This window comes from Thunnus thynnus, chromosome 3, assembly GCF_963924715.1.
Source record: "Thunnus thynnus chromosome 3, fThuThy2.1, whole genome shotgun sequence".
Lineage (NCBI taxonomy): Eukaryota > Metazoa > Chordata > Actinopteri > Scombriformes > Scombridae > Thunnus > Thunnus thynnus.
The window spans coordinates 13,887,791-13,901,570 of record NC_089519.1 but is presented as its reverse complement, the minus strand read 5'-3'; the positions used below and the strand labels follow the sequence as shown (position 1 = coordinate 13,901,570).

The 13,780-nt window shown below is 40.4% G+C and overlaps 1 protein-coding gene across 6 annotated transcripts in view; it reads right to left on the bottom strand.

Annotated features, from left to right (window-relative positions):
- sh3pxd2aa (SH3 and PX domains 2Aa) overlaps positions 1–13,780 on the bottom strand; it is a 110,426-nt gene that overhangs the window by 25,802 nt on the left and 70,844 nt on the right. The gene's annotated exons all lie outside the window — the stretch shown is intronic.

The window sequence follows — 13,780 nt, the reverse complement described above, 5'->3', positions numbered from 1 at the left end:
ACACATTCATACGCTGAATGGGTACAGGGGCTACCATGCAAGGTCCCAACCTGCCCATCAGACAGACTCTAATCATTTACACACATTCACGCACTGGACTGTAAGAGCCAGGAATTAAAGCACCGATCTTCCGATTAGTGGACAACCCGTTCTACCTCCTGAGCCACAGCTGCCCCTGTTGTAGCATGTTGTAGCCCAAATGTAGCATGCTAACATTTTCTAATTAGCACTTAACACAAAGTACAGCTGAGGTTGCCATAGTTTTGCAGGTATTTGGTCATAAAGTATTTTGACCCAATGATGGTGCTACAGAATAGTCAGGGAATCATCAAAGTAAGTAAGATTATATGGGATTATATGGGAAATATGAACGTCTGTACCAAATTTTGTGCCTATCCATTGAGCAGATGGAGATAAATTTCACCTGCTGGTGGCGCCCAATGAAAAGTCAGGAAAACACCAAAGTCTTCAGGATTCATTCTCTGGGGACCCTGAATATCTGTGCAAAATGGCGACTCATCAAATAGTTGCAACATCGCAGTCTGGAACAAAGTGGTGAACCAACCATCATACATCACGCCTGACCAACATTGCCCTAGAACTGCCCTGCTAGTGTGGCTAAAAATGGCTGGGAGAAGTGCAACTTAGTTACCATGTTGACTTGCTGCAATTACAGATTTTCAAGGTATTCTCAAAGTACAGTGTTCATAAAAGACACAAATCTGACTAATCTTGTGTCTGTAGGGAGTCTGATGGAGCTGGAAAGGTTCAGAAATTGATTGAATATCATGGTCTAATGTCATGGTGTTGCTATGCATTTTAATTAAACTTTACTTTCTTCATTCATAGCCTGACCAAAGTTGTAGAGAGATCATGTACTGAGTACTACTGACTAATGAAAAGTTTGTGGTCACATCCATGCTATTCTGTTACAGTGCTCACAGCGCTAACTTGAAACAAATACAAAAACACATCACTTTGGATGACAACCAAAACCAAAAGAACCGAGAGGCAAGTCATTTTACATCGATCATGTTTTGACAACCAGTGTGTGTGATTCTGTAGTGAATAATGCCTTTACAAAATTCAGAGGTGTGCCGAGTAGTTTGGGATCATACTGTATCTGGTGCTGAAAAAAGCTGAGCATGTCACTTGTGTTCATGTGGGGAGATGTGGCTTCATTAGTGTAGTTGCTCAGACCTCTGGCTAGAAGCCACTGAATGACACATTCTTCCAATATATACAGTACAAGTTGGCATGATGGCTCACCCTGACCAGCAAAAGAGTGAGATTATGAATCACAGCACTTACTTTTTACTGCATAAGGTTTCTATTGACAACAACAGCATGAAAGAACATTTTAAGAGGGCACTGTAGCTCCACTAAAAAAGTGAGTGGTTCAATGCCTTTATTGTGGGCACTTCACAGTTACTGTGTGCTATGCTTTTGCTACACACAGACTGACTTTCACAACCATTCCAGGGAATTAAACTGGCAACCAGCTGGTCCTTTTGTAGGCCAGTGTGATTGAATGTGTAAGTACAGTAGAAGTGACAGAATAAGAGAGATTGGTGGGGATAGACAGAAAAGTAGAACAAAAAAGGCAACAAACTTCTTTTTCATTTCTCCAAAATGAGTCCAACAATTAGGTCATCAGAGTGCTCCAATGTATTTACAGCCATATGGCTCAGCTCTCTAGTGTGGTTGGAGAAGCCTGGGTGAATCAACCCATCACGCCCTTTTTTATTACCCGGCACGACACCAATCACGTTAACACATATTATGAATGATGTGGAAAATATGCCGGTAACATAAAGCAGTATCTCAGGGAAAATAACAGTAATGGTAACAAGGAGAAAATGTGTTCCTACTGTATAAAGCAGCCACAGTATAAGTTATCACTGTATATGTACGGCCTCAAAGAATACAGAATGCTATTTTCAGACAGCTGCATGACATAGCAGCCCCATAGCCAAAAGGCTACTTGTATCAGCTGTTTCTAAGTAAATAGTCAAGCAACATTTATTTCAAGGCAATGTCAATTTCCATCTATTGATAAACAATACTTGAACAATATTTTTGATCGCTGTTGAGAGGCCATATTACCATATTCATGGTATTAGCAGGATAATCCAGTCTGAACAGTGATGTTAATTTCCCCTCATTTCAGGCTGAGGGATTATTTTTTGATAACTGCACAGCCTCTTGTAGATTACACATATTTTACATATTTAGACATACAGCTAATGATTATTTTGATTATTGAATAATTGATTAATTAGTGAAAAATGCCTATCATAAGTTGTCCAAAACCAAAAGATATTCAATTAACAATGAAACAGAGAAAAAAACTGAGAAACTGAAAACACAGAAAAAAGTCAATCTTCATATTTGAGGAGTGGGACCAGTATGTAATTGGCAGTTTTTTGCTTGACAAATGACTTAATTGAATAATTGCTTTTTAAAGTTATTGTTGATTAATTTTATGTTGATCAACTTATTAATTAAATGACTAATTGTTTCAATAATACGTATATTCAAACTTTATTTTGGTGCAATGTTTGACGTGGGGTAAACTTTCTCACCATTCACCAAAAAAAAAGTTAGTTTGATCAGTTGGCTGCAAACTATCCGTTGAAGAAGACGATGAGATGGGGATAAAAGCTCCATAAAAAGATAAGTGGACTGAATTTTTTTTTTCACAAACTATTGCTCAAAGGTCAAGAAATAACATAAATGCTCAATTTCTCTCATGTAAATTTTCTTGACACCAGAATAAAAATTTATTTGCATAATGCGTGAAAATCAAAAATATCAACCTACTCTCTTTTTACAGGTAATTTACAGATAGTTTACAGGTAATTCAAACATATCTAAGGAGCATTTGCAGCTACAGTAGCACTACAGAAAGCTGAATGCTCCTCCTAGAAAAGTAGCGTTGAGCTTCATTAATGTCAGACTATAACAACAACAACTACACTAACAGGCATTAAAATATTGCTGGGTTGACACTTGACAGACCACAGTAGAGGAGCTTGCCCACCCCCCCTGCATGTGACCTCTTCCCTCCTTATACGCATGTAAGCAAAATCAGGCCTGAGCCCCCCTGAATTGACAGTTTATTTGCAGCATAAAAACACACACAAAATCATAGTGAAATACTGTCTAAATTTCACCACGGCGGGTCATGTCTCGCAGTCAACACAGGAGTTAATTCAACCTGAGGGCCTACAGACACATGGGGGCTATGCACAGTAGCTACAGTGTAGCCCATCCTGCCTGAACTTCCTCACAATCACACTAGTTTTCTGTAGACGCTCTGTACTCGCCTGCTTTCGGACTCCTGCAGAGACGTTACAGCACAGTCTGGCTTCAAGAGAGGTCAGTGTAGTTCATTTTGGATCTGTCAGGATCCATTTAGGACCCCTGTTGGCCATGACTAGAGAAGGTATTGGTTTCATAAGAAATTATATTTGACATCCCAATAGTTATACTGTACTAATTAAATCTTACACCATAGCTCCTGGTTTGTGAAGCCCAGTGTTATAATGAACAGTGCTTGCCATAGTTGAGAGCTGTAAAGTGAGGAGGGGTATCTAGAAGGTCTAAAGGTTAGAGAGGCAGGCTATGACCATACAGTGGCTTTAAACTGTGTCAATAAGAATTTATTTCTTTTGTGTCTGTGTGTGTGTGTGTGTTCATATATGAACTGTAGCAGTCTTGTGGGCATCAGACTGCACTTTGAAAACTACTAGTTAAGAGTTTATGTTTTGATTCCTGGAGCTTCCAATCTACTTTCTGTTTTGCTGTAGTGTGAAAGGTCCGCCCAGCAGTAAGAATAGCTGGGACCATATGAAACACATTAGGGCTTTCATAGGCTGATTCATTGCAACTACTCAAAAAGCTAGAGCAGAATTGGAGCCACCTGCATGCAGGAGAGCACTACATCTGCACAGAGATAAATGCAGGAGCTCTTCCTCTCTTCAGCCCACCTGGTACTTGGTGGAAAAACAGAACAATAAATCTGTGCTGATAGAGGCTTGAGGTGACTGTTAGCCATCAACAGTGGCAAGTGTGAACTTCCCAGCTGCAGCATATTTCATCCTACCTTCAGTAGCTAAAACTGATAGGAGTGTGTGTGTTGTACAGAGACTGAGAGACTGTCCTAACAATATTGTTAATGAGTCACTATCTAAAATTTGATAGTTAAGACGTTAAAAAGTGAACATAAGACAAAAGATATGGAGAGTGTAAGAGACAGGACAGCAACTCTACTACATGTTTTTTAAAGGAATCCTAAAGTGGTGGGAGTTCAACACCCGCTAATTTAGAGACATGCATAATCATACTTAACCATGCACAAACTCTAAATCAGGAATGATGTGATTTCATCTGTTTGTGCTGATTAAAATCACAGCTGCGGTACTGACCACAATGAAGACATTGTGGAAAGTTATGATTGATGCCAGAATGATCATGGTTTCAGAAGTCCAAATGTGGAGAATTAAAAGCATGAATGGCTTTCTCCAGACCACTAAATAGTAAAAATTGGATCTGTACTTAGAGTTGTACTTGATTGAAGAAAGACAGACTACATGACTCTTTTTAGCCTTATGTTAATCAAAGCTGTCATCAGAATAAAAGATTATTCAATAGGTGTTTCGGAGGAATACGAAAACTACTTCTGATATTTCATTTCACTTCAGGAGATGCAGAGGTAGATGTAATATGTATTTTGGGTGTAGAAGGATATACAGTACTAGTTGGTACACAGCATAAAACAATTTGCAAGGAATTTTGTGTGAAGAAAAATGAACAATATCACTTGGCCACCCCAAAGTTGGCAGATCATTTTGGGTTTTCTATCTTCTTCACATTTGCACACAGAAACAAAAAATCCCTAAAGTCAGAAACAGTTGAGCAGTCTCTCCATATTATTCACACACGCCAAGCTTCAGGCTCCATCGTGTGCACACATGGTAGTGCGAGGCAAGGTTTTTGACAGGACCCAGTTCCCCTATAAATCCAGCTCTGGAGAAAGTGAGCACAGTAAAAGCAGATAAATGAGGACCAGAAAAATTGCTGGCCCCCCTCAAATCTACACATACACTCCACTCTCGCAGAGGGTAGAATAGACTGTAGGCAAAAGGGGAAAGAAAACAACGTGGAGATGCAGATGCTGATATAAAAAACAGAGACAGATACAGTGAAAGAGATAGGAAAGCACTCAATCTCTCAGTGTAATAGCCAGTTGGCAGCATGGCAAACCTGGGCCCTGAGAGAAGTGGGCTGACCCTCATATGTGTGAAGCCCATGGACAGACTACAGTTTTTACAGAAAATCTGTCCGGTAGAAAGAGATCTGGGCCAAAGATTGGCAGAAGATTGGAGAAGAATTACTCTGAGTCAATTAAAGCAAAGCATAACTTGGCTCAGCATATGCATGGAATGATGCATAAACTGACCAGTGAAGTTGAGTGAGGGCATGTATATACTCACTTGCAAGGAGAATGACTATGGACAGTAACAGATATTTCTATGATATTTTTGTTCTGTTAGTGGAAAGGCCTAATGGCTTGAGCTTGAACCATATTAGCTTGTACAATGTATCATCAGAAGACGCTGTCAAAGAGGTGCAAGACGTGACAATTGTTCAAAGAGGATACTGAAAACAAATGGAACCTGGCAACGTTTTGCACAGTGCAATGCAATGTCATCTAGCAACACATTGTAATGGCCAATCAAATATGTGCAAGTGCACTTTCCTAGTAGATTACTTTGCATCAAGTGATCATCGAGAAGAGGGATAGTGTAACTGTCATTGTAGAACTTTTTAAAGCTGTAAATCCTTCCTCACAGGATTATTAACCTCTGTGCACTGTTTTGGCATCTGGTAAGCCTTCAAACTCATGGATCTACAACTCAAACAGGCATTCTTGGGTTGTATTTCATTATCTTACATGAAGCAACATGCCACAGCCAACACAGCCTGTTTTTTAACGCAGTGCTGTTTAGTTAGTCTTATCTCGCAGTAAGAATGGTGATGTCACTTGGTCACTCAGTGTGCTGCTTCATTTGTCTGTCTCTTCATTGGTCGAGACTAAGATATCTCAACAACTACCAGCCAAATTCTCAAGAAATAAGACATTCATACTCATAAAACCCAATGTTTCTTGTGAAAACAGGGCATAAGGCCAATATTTATACTCAAAAGTATTAAAACTCATAGCTTTTAAAATAAGTTTTAGAGGTATCTCTTTATGTGACAGGTACATTGTTCTGACCTTTGCTAAGCACATTCATGCTCCCAAGAGGATATACCCTTGCATTTACATGGTTACAGGAAAGACAAAATTGCTGGTATTTTGTTCATTCTGCACAGCACTTTTAAAGTGAAGAATGTAAAAAGTATCCGCTAGGAACTGATTACAATGCCTTTTTATGTAAGTAAAAATACAGACAGTACATATATATACCTTGGAGATGAAAGAAATCTTGAACTGTTGCTCTCTAGACTTCCAACATATGATCAAAAAGTGAACCCTTTATGATAATCATGTTTATCATGGACTCTGAGGAGGCTTAAAAAAATCCAGTGTGCCTTGGAGGCTGTTGAAGTTGTGATCAGGGACCTCCTTATATAACAGCAAACATATCACTTTTTCTCTGAGACATGACACATAACTACACATGTACGTGCACATGGCCCGACATGTAAAAACAAGAGTCACACTGGCCAAAGCCAGTTGGTGGGGTGGGTGGTTTAGGCAGCAGTGGCAGCTGTGAAAATGAAGCAGCACAGAACAGAGACAAATAAAAGATGTCCAGGTAATGACGTGCATACTGTGGAGCCATCTGTACATACAGCAGAACAGAGGGGTAGACTGTTGTTTTAACGGGTCGAAATCATCATACCTTGTTATTGGTGGCTGTGTCCACTCTGTGTGTGTGTGTTTGAGTCACACTGATGAGCAAAACAATCCCAGAGCTCTGTGAGTCCTCTCAACTTCAACCAGAGCTATATTGCCTGGAGTTCAATAGGATGAGAACATGAGTGCTCACTTCCCATAACAGTAGGTGTCAGGTCTTTATTAATGTCCAGGCATTTGGTGAAGTGGAACCTGACCTACTTCTTTACCTAAAGCAAACACTAGGATAGAAGCAGTCCAACAATCGTGTTTTTTCTTCTCAATTGATTTACATGCTCCCGCTAGTTTGTCTGACATAACAGACCCAACCGAGCTTGTTTTGGAGGATTTATGAGGCGCTCAACAACTAATGACTAATATTCAGAAAGGTTGTGCAGCAACACCTGCTGCCTCCCACACTTGTACACACATGCACAGCACAAAATATGAATATGTAAGACAGTGGAAGGGCTGTAATTAGCATTTCTTATAGCGTTGAGCTCTAATTGGAGTTTTTAGCTACACCATGTCTTGGCAGGCAATAATTGCCTGCTATCTCCCACAGAGGGAAAGTGGAGGTCACAGTGAGCACAGTAAATGAGCAGAGTGTGCTTATTATTGACCGTCATAAGCCTGGCCCCTTGGGAGAGGTTTGGAGGAATGGGAGATGCATGAAGTGATGTGAGATCTGAAAAGAGAGGGCGATACAAATAAGACAGAGGTGGGAAAGAGAGCAAGACAGTGAGGGGCAGAAACAGATTAAAAGAGCGGTGTGGGGCAAGACAGAAAAAAACAAAGGAGGGAGAGCCAGCAGATGTTTGGCTGGGGCTTAAAAGCCGTAGTATTCCATGCTAATTCCCTGTCCAAAAACAACAACGCACACTTTGCCTTTGGTTTCTCATTTTGGGATCGTCAATGTGGTCATCAGACAGTTTTGACAATGATGTCTGTTAGACACAGGACCCACAAGGTGACTGTCATACTTGTTTCCCCCCTTTAAGCTTCTAATTAGGAACAGATCCCTTGGAAAGCAGCGAGTACTGGAACGCAGTGCTGCTTTTCAGAGCAACGTACTGAATTGCCTGCTTATCTTTCTGCAGAGTAAGCAGAAGGGGAGATTCAAAGAATATGCTTAAAATAGCAGCACAACAATTGTTACTGCCTGTAACCAGCTGTGAAATCAGCCACTGTTTTCACTAACATGAACTGTACCAGCTTCATTAATGGGATTAGATTGCAACTTTCTTCTGACCTAGATCATCATCTAAAAATATGCTTTTGGTCCATCCAGTAAATGCGCTAAAGATGAAAATGTTAGTGACTGAACCACATTCCAACTAAGAACCAGGCACAATCCCCAGCAATTACATCTGTATTTCAACTCTATTTAACCAGCTATAAAGCCTTAAAACACATCATATCTCATGGTGAAAGTACAGCCATGTAAATTGGTTGTGTCAAAAGAAATCCTTTACTTTGATACTCCACATAAAGTCTATAGAGTAGCGAAGTTGGAAAAGTTATTTCAAGTTCTCAAGGTTCATTAAGTGAATGTCTCATTCATTTCCTGCAGTGACAAGAATTGCATTGGCATGAGACTCTCCTGGCTGAATCATCACTGCAAAAGATAAGAAACTTGTGTTAGAAAATACCTGGTCTTTTGATTAAAAAAAGTTAAACATCCTAGTCTCTGTACATTAAAACTTGAGAGAAGTCAACTGTGTCTTCCTATCAGCTTTTTGTAAGATAAATACAACAAATCCTGTTTCCTGCACTGCGAATGGTGAGCTGAAGCTAAATATGACTGATAATAATTCAGTGGTTAAAATAAATTCACTTTTAGACTTCTTACTTCTTAAGACTTCTTACTCAATGTACATTTCATGTTTAGTCATAGCTTGATTGCTATAACTATTTCAGTATTTATAAATGAGCAGCCTTAACTATATTATCCAGGGGCTTCCCATGGGAGTAACATAAAAGTTATCATGATGACTTATAAATGTCAACTTACAGGTAAAAATACTTGAAAAATTGCACCTCCACCCACTTCACTACTCTCTGAGCGTGAGAAGTTTGAATGCACTAAAACTGCTGTGAAAACTTGTCACTGTTCCAATGCACTTAAACTGCTGTGAATCCAAGCTGACCACAACCTCCGTTCACCATGAAGAAGGAACCAAACTTTTATTACAGCCACCTTTCAAACCTACAAAGGGTGAGCGTTCTGTTCTCAAAACATCCATTTTTGTGTGGAGTATCACTTTAAGACACTTCAAAGCTTGTCTCAGAGTTAAAAATAGGGTATATGAGGGGGCACCCAACCCCTTTCATGCTGTTTCTTCCTAGAAAGTCAGAGCCAATTTCAAGGTTCTGGTCTTTATTGACACTGTAAGATGGAGGCATTACATCCCAGTTTGAAGCTCACGTTACCTGGTTGAAGTTTTCATAAAACTAGGGTCTTGTTACTGAGGTACACTTGTTACAAGTGAAAGTGGATAGCCAGCGGTGGGGCTTTCAATAACCAGTGTTGACTAAACATCACGCTCAGCGGGGTAAGGCTAAATCCCTGCATTGATCCTCCATATGGTGTATGTCTCTGTGTTAGCCTGTGCTACAACCCTGTAGCTAAGACTGCTAACACTATCATCATGCTCATTAAAGACAAAAGACTTTTTCTTAACACAGACAGGAGGTCTACAGCAGCCTATCTTGAAGAATCTGTTCACATCTCTTTGCTATGCTTACTGAAATATGCTGTTTTGTACCTGAGCCCCTGCAGGCAACTCTTTGGTCAGCTTTAAGTACAGTCTCCTCCAAGCCTCTGCTATCCCCAGATTTTCTGAGCTCAGCTCTAAGAATGAAATGACTGAAGCAGTTTAGCGCTTTTTTACTGCCTGAGGGCGAAGCTAGCTAACACAGCTACGATAGGATGTTGTGAGAATGATACTAGGCCATCTCTTGGCTCAAGACATAGCACCCTGATTGATGCTGGCTGTCTGTTTTATAGCCTGAAGGAAATGCTAATGCTTGCCTCCAGTCTCCCATGTGAACCATGTCAAAAACAGCCTTCCCTGGTCCAGAGCATTCTTTAAGCTATCCCTCATTACACCTTAATTAAAGACGTAGGCTACATTTGACATCCTAAGCTAGCTTCTTTGTAAAACTTTTTAAAGCTCCCTCCAAACAAGGGAAGAGAAAGAAAGTGTGAGAGAGTGGTGGTCAAGTGAGCTTAGAGAGCGAACTGGCAAGAACAAAGCTGTGAACCAGAGTAATAAAACGTTATTTTCTGATTGTTTCACAGTGGTTATGTTCTACAGCACAAATAAACACACCCACTCTCTGCTCTGCATGTGTGTGTGTCGGTCAAACAGACACACCCACAGCAGAGGAGCAGCACACAGCAGCTCTCTGCACACAACAGAGGAGGGAGATGGAGAAACAGGGGAAACACTGAATCATGTAAAAACACAGTAACCTGGTCACTATGCTACAAGTCCAGACCTCATACCCTATGCATTGTTATTAGCTGGAGGCTACACACCCACTGCCCAAAGGTTGACACCCAGAGGCATCCCAAACATAGCAAAATCATAGGAAAACAAAATACAAGCAGAGGACAGGGTCTTTGCAGATACATACATCTGTATGAGTCCATACATTGTTTTTTAGTAAAATCCTCAAGGGTAGTCTGGTGTGTTGGTAATTATAGAAAAACTGAATTCATCAATGCTGGGATACAGAGTATTTTCTTAATTTTCCAGCAACTACAGCCGACAAAAGCTACAATTATTTCATAGCCTTAAGGTAAGACTTACCCTAAGCTAACTGGAGCTTGTAGTGCAAATGGCCTAATACAATGCAAGGTTCTGACATAAAGTTTTAGCTCAATGCTTTCTGGTTATGAAACTGGTCTGCACAGGAAACAGTCTCGAGCCAGACCAAGTAAAACACTGAGGACAAACGTTTGGAAAGGTGTTGTGGGTTAGATTGAGTGCTGCCAGCCTCACCAGATCCCCTGGGTACTGGGAGAGGTGTGGTGGGAAAATGTTGCCAAAACTCTTGGCATTGACTCTTCCTCAAACAGCAGTTTACCTGCTGACAAAAATGACACGTACAGTAACTGATTTATTTTCCATGTAGCAATTATGGCTGAAGTCCACAAAAACATAACTATTATCATTTTCCAAAGTAGAGAATTAGTTTAATATGGCAACACAGCAGGAGGTGGTGGACTGTATGCTAGGTGTAGAGTCAAGTCCGGTGAGGAGTAGGCAAATCTGTCTAATCTCTTTAAATCAACTGTGACAAAATGCCCCTGAAACCTGGCAGCAAGGCGGGCCAAGATATTTGGGCAAATGGCTTCTCCGGCTGGTGTTGTGGCTTGGGCGGCACACTAACCCAAAGGATCCTGTTTGTAGTTTAAAGTGAAGGTCCTCCTGGCAGATCCATTAGTCTCGGCTGATGAAACAAGGAAAAAGGGGGTATTATCCCCCCTCCTCTGTCAAAGACTAAAGTAGTTTCTTAAATTTACCATTCATTGTCTTATGTGATATCAGATATCAAAAAAGAAAACATCTGTTGGATCACAACTCATGAGTGTTCTTCAAACATTAATGGACATTACAGATTTGTGAAGTAATTGTTTGGGTTTTTGTGCCTTTATCAGGTAGCAGACAGTAGAGAGCTAAAAGAAAATGAAGGGAAAAAATAGGTATGACATGCAGCAAACATACCTTGCTGAACTCAAACTGGGGACATTGCAAATACAAGGTCAAAGTTTTAGACCCCAAGGTCACCTGAACACCTAAAAGTTACCAAATTTAATATAAATACATGTATCCAAGTGCACCACTTACTGTCAGTGCTCACTCTGCTTGCAAGATTAGTTAATCCTGGCAGTAGAGGTCCTGAGCTTGAACAGAAGCATAAATTATTATTTGACACCAGATCCAAAAGAGATCCGAGGGTAGTCAGACCTGATCCAAACAGATCCAACGATAATTAGACCTGACCTTAGACCTCGCAGCTGAAGACTTTTCTGTTTGCCGCTGCCTTTCATTAAACCACATTAAGGGTTAATATTCTACACTGCACTGTTACTTTTATTCTCTTGTTTTATCTGTCTTATTCCCTTTTTAGCTTCTTTTTTATTTCCAAATTTAACACTTTTTAATTGTTTTTATATGTCTTTTTACATGTGTTGCTTTTATATCCTGTTTTAATGCCTTTTATGCTCTATGTAAAGCACTTTGAATTGCCTTGTTGTTGAAATGTGCTATACAAATAAACTTGCCATGCCTTGCCTTGCCTTGCCTTGCCTGATTAGGCCTAATTACGCCTAATTACGCCTGAAAATATGGACAACCTGTAGACTGACAAGACATAGTAATTGCTTTTTCTATATAATGCATAAAATTGACCATAACAGGACAAATCCAGATTTTATCCGGTGAACTGTCAATCACAGAAAATAAAATAAATATGCATTCAAAAAGCTTTCGCCCCATCTGGCTCTCCAAGAGGGATCTCAAAATTCTCATCAAGTACTATCTGACACAGGTCTGTGACTTTTGAACTCCTTCACATCGCTGCCTCCCCTTAGCCTGAAACACAATATCATTTAACTAGTCACATTATGCAGATTTATTTTCTCCAGCTGGGACATTCCTCTCACCAGACACTCTATGGTTCCCATGTCCGAGGAGGAACCAGAGGGAGAAAACCAGGACAGTGTCCCAGATGAGGCCCCTGCTCCTCTCTGAGGAACGATTCCAGCCTGTCCAACCCCCCACTCCCTGGGTGCTTCATAAATCTTTACTTTACTAAATAGCAACTCCTAAATTGTAAGATGCTTGTGCAACAATACGTAGACACAGAATTCCCACACACACACAGGGGGATAACCACCCACGCATATCCATCCACATATCCAGCAACCCCTCGGTCTCACACAGTGCTTATGATTTAACCAGTTTTCATGATGATATTGGGTCTTGTTGACACAGTACAGTGAAACAGCTGGGACTAGACTCGCAAGGCCAATAACTTCTCACAACAACAACATCCGACTCCAGAGCTGAACCCATAATTATATCAGGTTAAGCCTGCAGACACTGGTTGGAATATTCTGTGCTAGGAATAGGGAACAGTGTATTAATGCATGATACCGTCTGTGCTCAATATGTGGATTACAGAAAAATGCATTTAAAGAAAAGCAGGTAAAACATTGGTTTCAGCACTGCCTGAAGAAGATTAAAAGATATTATGGTACTCCAATGACACATGGTGACTAGATGCTAAAGAAAATAATCTCTAACTAACGGCTGGACTGTCAGTGTCTCTGCATTGAAAACTTCAAAGGAAATAAGCACGCGCAGACCAGGAGGCTACAGTAAAGCCTTGAAAGCGGGAAGGGGGTTGTGGGATATTATACGAGTTCTCAGATGTGTTTGTCTTGGCATCGGCTTCCAGTGATGTCATCATCATCGTCGTCATGGCAGTTGCTCCACTTCTTTGGCCTAGTAAATGACGACAGCACTAACATCCAGTTCTTGGGCAAGAGTTCCTCAGAGTTCAGAATTTGCAGTTGATGCCTGTAAGTGCTTCAATTGATGTTCAATGTTAACATTCAGAATGGAGCTCTCAAATGTGTCTGGCGAGCAGATGCTGTGAGGCCGGATATAAAGAAATGGGATCACTGGAGAAAATTACTGCACGCCTAGGCACACTTATGAATATTCATTAAACAAAAACATTCAATGATGTATGCACCTAACTCCAAAGAGATTCTGGCAATCAAAGTTGCATGAGTAAAATGAATTTCCTCTCAAGTCAAGAGTTAACGGGAACACTTGACATTTCAAAATCTCA